Raw genomic sequence first — 8,037 nt, forward strand, 5'->3', positions numbered from 1 at the left:
TCAGATTCATTAGTAACTTCATTGCCAACTCTATTATCAATAATCTTACCACTTCTAAGTGTAGTGATTGCTTTGGCTTGCTCTTGGTTCCTTTGGAGTATCACGGGTTGGCTTGGAAACTTTCCAACCTCTCTTTGGTTCAAGGCATCTGCAATCTGTCCCAATTGTGTCTCCATTTTGGTTAGAGCCGCCGAATGTTGTTGGAGAGTGCTATTTGTGGAATGTTGGAATTGCAAGGTATTTTGGGCTAACAACTTAACCGTATCCTCTAGAGTAGTGGCAGGTTTTGGTTGGAAATTTTGGAATTGATTGTTGTTCTTCCATGAAAGGTTGGGATGATCTCTCCAACTTGAGTTATATGTATTGGAATACACATCATTCCTTGGCTTTTGATTGTAAGAATTCATGAGGTTCACTTGCTCTTGGACATACTTGGGATAAGCCTCCCTAGATGGACATTGATGAGTAGGATGGGTTGGTATGTTGCAAATGGCACACACTTCATTTTCTTTTGGCACCATGTTGAGCACGGATTCAAGCTTCCTTTCTAGGTTAGCTACCTGCAACAAAAGATCATGATTAGAGCTTGTTTCATAGACTCCAACTTTCTTACCCCTTAAATCTTTGTGTTGAGCATTAGACCCCAACATCTCATAAATGTTATATGACTTTTGAGCATTCTTTTTCTTCAAAGCTCCACCTGCTGCATTATCAACAGTTGATTGACATGTTTGGGTTAGTCCATCATAGAAAATTTGCATTTGTAAGTGAAAAGGTAACCCATGGTGTGGACATTGCAGCAAAAGGCCTTTAAAGCGCTCCCAACACTCATTGAAAGGTTTTCCATCATCTTGTCTGAAGTTGAAGATTTGTCCCCTTAATGTGGCTGTCATTTGAGTGGAAAAGAACTTCTCCAAGAACTTCTTAGCCACGGCATCCCATGTGGTGAGGGAACCTGGTGTTAGAGTCATCAACCAACTCTTGGCCCTATCTTTCAAGGTGTAAGGAAACACTCTCATCCTCAAATTTGCTTCACTTACTCCCTGCAAAGGCAAACCACTCACAACATTGTAAAACTCTTTAATATGAGCTAAAGGGTCTTCATTAGGTAAGCCATAAAAAGAGGGAAACATATGGAAATGTGAAGATTTAAGATCATAGTTTCTAGCTTCTGTGGGCAACAAGATGCATGAAGGTGAATTTGGTATGATTGGTTGAGCAAAGTCCTCCAAACCTCGAAGCTCATCTTGGTTGCCCGCCATCTCTTCTTCTCTTTCCCAATTAAAGTGCTCAGATCCTTTACTTGTTGAACTAGGTGAAATCTCTTCCTCTTCTTCACAGATAATGGAGGAACTTGATGGCACAAAGTTGTCCAAAGTGTTGCCCTTTAACCGTTCAATTCTTTGGCCTAACTCAACAAGTCTATTTGACATATACTACCTGAAACAAAATAACACAAGTTTGAATGAAAATCAGAAATCTACCTACAATGAAAAGAACAAAGTTTAACTAGCAAACAAGCAATTACAAGGGACTGAAATCAGTCCCCGGCAACGACGCCATTTTTGTTGTTGTAATCCTTCCTAGATGCTAAAATATGTTTAGTATAATGGCACAAGTAAGGGTGTCGAATCCACAGGGACTAATTGGACCTATATAATCACTTGTTTTGCAAGAACTCTTACTAGAGAAATAAAACTAATCAATGTAAGCAGATTGGTTGTTGTAACTTGAAAGCATAAGAAAATGAAGTAAACACAACTAAATGAATCAACAACTAATAAAATGGGATAGTACCAATGGTGATGAAGCTAGGGATTCGATTTCACCATTGCTAATCAAAGTCCATGTTTGTTAAATCAGTTTATACTCAGTCATCTACTTATTTCTTGAGTTTGTTTCACTTGGATATGATCAACCATATGATGTGTGGATTTGATCAAATGTCTCTAATCATGAGCCTAATTGTGATGTGCAACTTTGGTTCCTAATCAAGACTATGTAGTGCACAAGAAACTTTCATAAAACCAAAGGGAACACTTGGCAGGATGTTTGCAAAACATTCCCTTCATTCATTCACATATCCACCAAGATTATGCATGATGTGTGCTTTAATCTTGGCTAAACAACCTTTGGTTAATTCAAATGATGATCAAGCATTAAAATCAACACACTAAGTCACAATTAAATCAGAGAATGAAACAAGAAATAGATGGACTAATTGAGAATTCTGAATTAACTACATGGCAAACTTTGCAAGGCTACATCGAATCCCTAGAGAGAGCTTAGTTACACTTCATGTTTACAAAAGGTTTGACATAAAAATATATAACATGAGTGAACATAGAATTAAGAAGAAGAAACCCTTGAAGCAAAACTGATGATGAATTCCTTGAAGAGTGGCCTTCGGTGTTGGTTCTCCAAGTGTGATGTAAATGAAGGTAGATCGGCTATGGTTGAATGGTTTATGCCAATGGGACAGAAATGGACAGAAATGGAGTGGAAATGGAGCGGCTATGTGTGTGAATAATGGAATGATGGAATTAAAAACCAAGAAGAACCCTTTTGTTGTGTGAAGTGTGCATAGTTTTATAGGAGGGGAATGTGGCTGCCAACATTTAAGCATGGCACTGGAATTGTAAAGGCATGCACGGCACAAGGGTTTGGAAGTGCATAAGGGAGCTGGAATGGCATAATCTGAGTTGGAAATGCAAAGATGAGTTGTTTTAGTGCTGGAAGATGATGGGATGAGTGGATTTCTGGAATGATGGATGGACGACACAAAGGGAATATGCAAGCATGTGGTTTATTTAATTGAGATGCATGTGGATGTCTGCAAAGATGAAGTGGATGTCTGCAAAGATGAATTGGACAACCTGGAATTGGTTGTACAAATCTGGAAAGGGTATGAAAGTGCACGGCATGGTTGTGTTTGTTGGTGTAAATATGGCTGAGTGAATTAAGTAATGGAAGTGCATGTTCTTGGTGCAAAAGGGAGCTGTAAAGGTAATGGAATGCACGGCCAGGTTGTGAACATGCATGTGAATGCATGTTTTGGTGTTTAGAAGTGCATAAGTGAGCTGGAACCACATGGGAATGCACGGCCAGGTTGTGAACATGCATGTGAATGCATGTTTTGGTGTTGGAACCACATAATCTGACTTCAATGTTGTTGCCTTGTTTAGAATCACCCAATATGGCCGAATTGCACCACTTAACACTTCCACATCTTTTCCTGAAATTCCAGCAGCCAAATGTTTCCTAGATTCTTCATTTGGACTTCAAATTAACTCCCTAGAATCCTCTCCACGTTTGGAATAATGCTCAGCTACCAAAAGGAATGTTTTTACTTCATTTGCCTTCCCATTGATCCAAATACACACTTGGCTGCACACTAACACCAAATAATGTAAAATGCAACTAGTTTAATCCAAAAAACATCACAAAGACGCCAAATAAGGAAGATATAAATGCATGCAAAATGAGACTTATCACATAGGGGTTTATATAAGGAAGAAAGAACCCTAAGGCTTTATTACTTAGTTTAGGAAAGGAATTAACCCTAAATCCTTCAAGAATAGGAAACACAAAATCAGAAATTGAAGGGAAGGAGAAGTGACTTGCGGCAAAGGTTTATAAGAAAAGGAATGCTCTTTATTTCTGAAATTAGGCAAGAATTATGGAATAGAAAAGGGTATGTGAGTTATGGCTGAGCTTAGTATGAAAAAGGAATGTGTTTAAATGGTTTAAAACAGGAAACAAGGCCCTTCCTTGCACGTCAAGGAAGGGAAACACAAAGGGGGACACAGCAAGGGTTTTAATGTTGCAAGGGACATTGTTTTGTAACCTAGAATAGGTAGGAGCCTTTGATAGTGCTGAAATATGGAGTCCTTAAGGATTAGGAAAGATTAAACCAAAATAGGATAGGAAACCTTCTTTGACTAGGATTCCTCTTGTGATTAGGGATCCTAACTCATTTAGGTCTTCAATTTCGTCCATTCCTTTTGCTCCAAGCATAAGCTATCCATCCCAAGTCCAATTTTGCTCCAAAATGCTCCAAACTGCACCTTTTTGCTTCCTTAACCATGAGAACGTAAAAACATACGAAAATGGCTTAAACTACTAAAACAACTATGAACTAACAACATAAATGCACGAAAACAAGATAAGTAAGTCGCCTAAATATGCTCCTATCAAATTCCCCCACACTTAGCTTTTGCTAGTCCTCGAGCAAAACAAAACAAAACACATTCTAAACCTTCCAACATGTATCTCAAGGATTTCCAACGATCATGACACAATAAGGGACATCATTCCCACGGTTTTAGCTTTCTTTACACTTCAACAAACACTTAATCTTAGTTACCACTTATTAGTTCACATTTAATCAATTAAAACAATGTTTTGAATGTAGTAACATGCCTTAGAGAATTCCCTCAATTCCTCACTAGAATGCACTCTATTTTCACACAGATTTTCTAACTTGATGTGAAATATTCTAACACTCAAATTAAAACCCTATGATTGTAGTATATGAAAGTAGGGATCGTTTTAGGCCGGGGATTAGCAGGGATGCTAATCAACACAATTAAGACTCAAAAGCACTGAACTAGACTCTATAGACTCTAAACTAACTTAAAACACTCAAAACAGCAACAAACACTCAAAAAGACTCAATTTTAGACCTAACAAGTGTTTTGGACGAAAATAAACCTTAACTTGACTCAAAAGACTCAAAGAAAACAGATTTTGACTCAAACAACAAGACTAAATGAAAGGGGGATTGTTTTTGACGAATTTAAAACTTAAAACAAAAACTTTGTAGAAAACACTTTGTAAAAACGAATTTGGGTAAATTAAATGGGTGAAAGGCTAGTTAGAAAGTCCTTCTCCACACATGATATATGCATACAAACCAATGTCCAGTTATTATTCCTTTAGACTATGAATGACAATGCCCCACATTAGTTGCATCGCACAACTAACCCTCAAGTTTTCCTTATTTATTTGAATTAGATGGAATACGCATCTAAACCAAATTATCTTTTTCAAGTTCTTTATATGAGACGCATAACAAAGATACATATCAAAAGTCATTAAGTGTTGTGAAAACTATAAGCATTGTCAAGGCATTCATCACTATGAAATGCATGAGACTCATACCAAGGATTTACTTAACGCGATTGTGACTAGCAACCTCCACTACTTGTGAATATAAGTGAATAACTATTATGTGAAACCCCCTTATATTCTAGCATCAAATTCATGCATGCAAATTAAGTGTTAACCCCCAACCCACATACATAAACCAGTTTTAATAACTTAGATAAGCAAATCACATTCATGCCTTAAGAAATAATAACCGGACGTAATCAATTCATATAAAACATATAATCATGGCTTCGAATTCACCTCCAACTAAAAAGAAGTTTGTTCCTCATGTTCGCAAAACAAAGATAATTAAATTTAAACATTGAACTAGGACTAAGGATAGAATACACCTAGAAACTCTCCACACTCCAATGGCAGATTTCGAACCCTCCTTGGATGGCAGATTGCACAAGTCTTCTTCTCCTTCCTTCCTTGCTTGCGGCACTAGGGTGGTGTAGGGTGAATTGTGGTGTTTGATGGATGAAAGTATGAATGAATGAATGAATGAGCGAATGGATGATGTGAGAATTGAAGGAAGATTTGTGAAAAACAAGTTCATTTGAGCAACATCAACAACATGCAATTAACAATTAAAAGGCGGAATCATGTTTATATGCACTCAAAAACAAAACTTAACCCATGAACTTCAAAGCCTAGTAGATAGGTGAACCAAGACTCAACTCAAAAACAAAGTGAGTTGAGAAATCAATACCTTTGTAGATTCCTCTTTGCATAAGCAAAGGCTAATCACCCAAAGAGAGGGCCTTCATTCCTTGCATCTTAGATCCATGGATTTGGATGGATGAAAAAAAGGTTTCTCCAAGTTCCCAAAATTGAGAACCTCTAATGATTCATCACCAAGGCATAATGAAGAAGAAATGAGTGACCTTGGAGGAGTTTGATTGCTAGATGATCCCTCCAAGGTGGCCAAAATTTTAGAGAGAAAGGAGAGCTTGTGTTCTCATCCTTTCCCCAAAAATAACCACATGTAAATTTTAGGCTATAAAGTCCTTTATATAGTCCCTTCAAATAAGTGACCTAATGGACCAAAAGCCCTATTCTTCTATCATGGCCGGCCTATAGGGTTCATTGGGCTTTCAAGCCCTTTGTTTATTCAAGTTGTCATACAACTTGAGTTAATGGGCTTGACATTCAAATCCCATTGGGCCTTGCGGCCCAAAACTAACCCGAGGTCTTTAACGAACTTATTCGTTTGATTAATCAACATATTAATTAATCCTAGCCTTAGATAAATAATTAAACCATTTAATTATTCTTACTCATCTCCGTTGTTTCTTCAAACTCTACCTTACTCGGTGAACGATCCATTAGGTTCCTTTTAGCGAGGCAGTGGGCGATTAAAAACTCTTTCTAATCGATTGTGAATTGAAACTTACTTTCAATTCTCCCGTTAGTGATAATACACTTTTAGGGCTTTCACAAACCATGGTTGACGCCTAGCAGCATGTCATGGTTACCCAAGCTAATCAGAAGAGGTGGAGAACCTATTCAGTTTTAGGATTACAAATGCAATACGGTCTTTCTCTAATACAATACTCTTGACCACATTGTTTGGTTTGATAGTTTATTCATGTCTACTATCCAATGTGAATCTAGTACTTATATGAATACCTTGAATGTGATCTGGAACGCATTCCAACATCTCATTCATACTCTGGCCAGAGATTCTAAATCATATCATAGAGTATTCTCCCTCAAACAGTTTGAAGGTTAGAGATCCCTTGTTGCGCATTCACTTGCCTCCATGGCTAAGTGGCTTAACCCCGACGATGCCGTGGACACCCTGATAGAGTGACTTTGACATAATCAAAGATCAAGTACCTAACCACAAGACAGCTGTGATGCCTCAGGTCAAAGGACTACTTTGCATTATCCCAACCATGAGTTCTCATGTGACATGAATATGAGAACTCTTCGTTGATCGTGTTCAGTGAACTCATTCTCTATTGAGCACCTACGTATGTTGTTGTATTCCTTCCTAATGCTAGAATATGTTTAGTATAATGGCACAAGTAAGGGTGTCGAATCCACAGGGACTAATTGATCCTATATAATCACTTGTTTTGCAAGAACTCTTATTAGAGAAATGAAACTAATCAATGTAGGCAGATTTTGTGGTTGTAACTTAAAAGCATACGAAAATGAAGTGAACACAACTAAATGAATCAACAACTAATAAAATGGGATAGTACCAATGGCAATGAAGCTAGGGATTCGATTTCACCATTGCTAAACCAAGTCCATGTTTGTTAAATCAGTTTATACTCAGTCATCTACCTATTTCTTGAGTTTGTTTCACTTGGATATGATCAACCATATGATGTGTGGATTTGATCAAATGTCTCTAATCATGAACCTAATTGTGATGTGCAACTTTGGTTCCTAATCAAGAATATGTAGTGCACAAGAAACTTTCATAAAACCCAAGGGAACACTCGGCAGGATGTTTGCAAAACATTCCCTTCATTCATTCACATATCCACCAAGATTATGCATGATGTGTGCTTTAATCTTGGCTAAACAACCTATGGTTAACTCAAATGATGATCAAGCATTAAAATCAACTCACTAAGTCACAATTAAACCAGAGAATGAAACAAGAAATAGATAGACTAACTGAGAATTCTGAATTAACTACATGGCAATCTTGCAAGGCTACATCGAATCCCTAGAGAGAGATTAGTTACACTTCATGTTTACAAAAGGTTTGACATAATAATAAATAACATGAGTGAACATAGAATTAATAAGAAGAAACCCTTGAAGCAAAACTGATGTTGAAATCCTTTAATAGTGGCCTTCGGTGTTGGTTCTCCAAGTGTGATGTAAAGGACATGGATCGGCTTAAGGTTGGATGTTCTCTGC

General features: G+C 37.5%; 1 pseudogene; it reads left to right on the plus strand.

Annotated features, from left to right (window-relative positions):
* Nucleotides 1-777: 777 nt before the first annotated feature.
* On the plus strand, nucleotides 778-888 carry LOC125475660 (annotated as a pseudogene).
* Nucleotides 889-8,037: the final 7,149 nt, after the last annotated feature.

The sequence above is a fragment of a genome, unplaced genomic scaffold (genome assembly GCF_019419815.1).
Source record: "Pyrus x bretschneideri cultivar Hongxiangsu unplaced genomic scaffold, Pyrus_bretschneideri_v1 Contig156, whole genome shotgun sequence".
Lineage (NCBI taxonomy): Eukaryota > Viridiplantae > Streptophyta > Magnoliopsida > Rosales > Rosaceae > Pyrus > Pyrus x bretschneideri.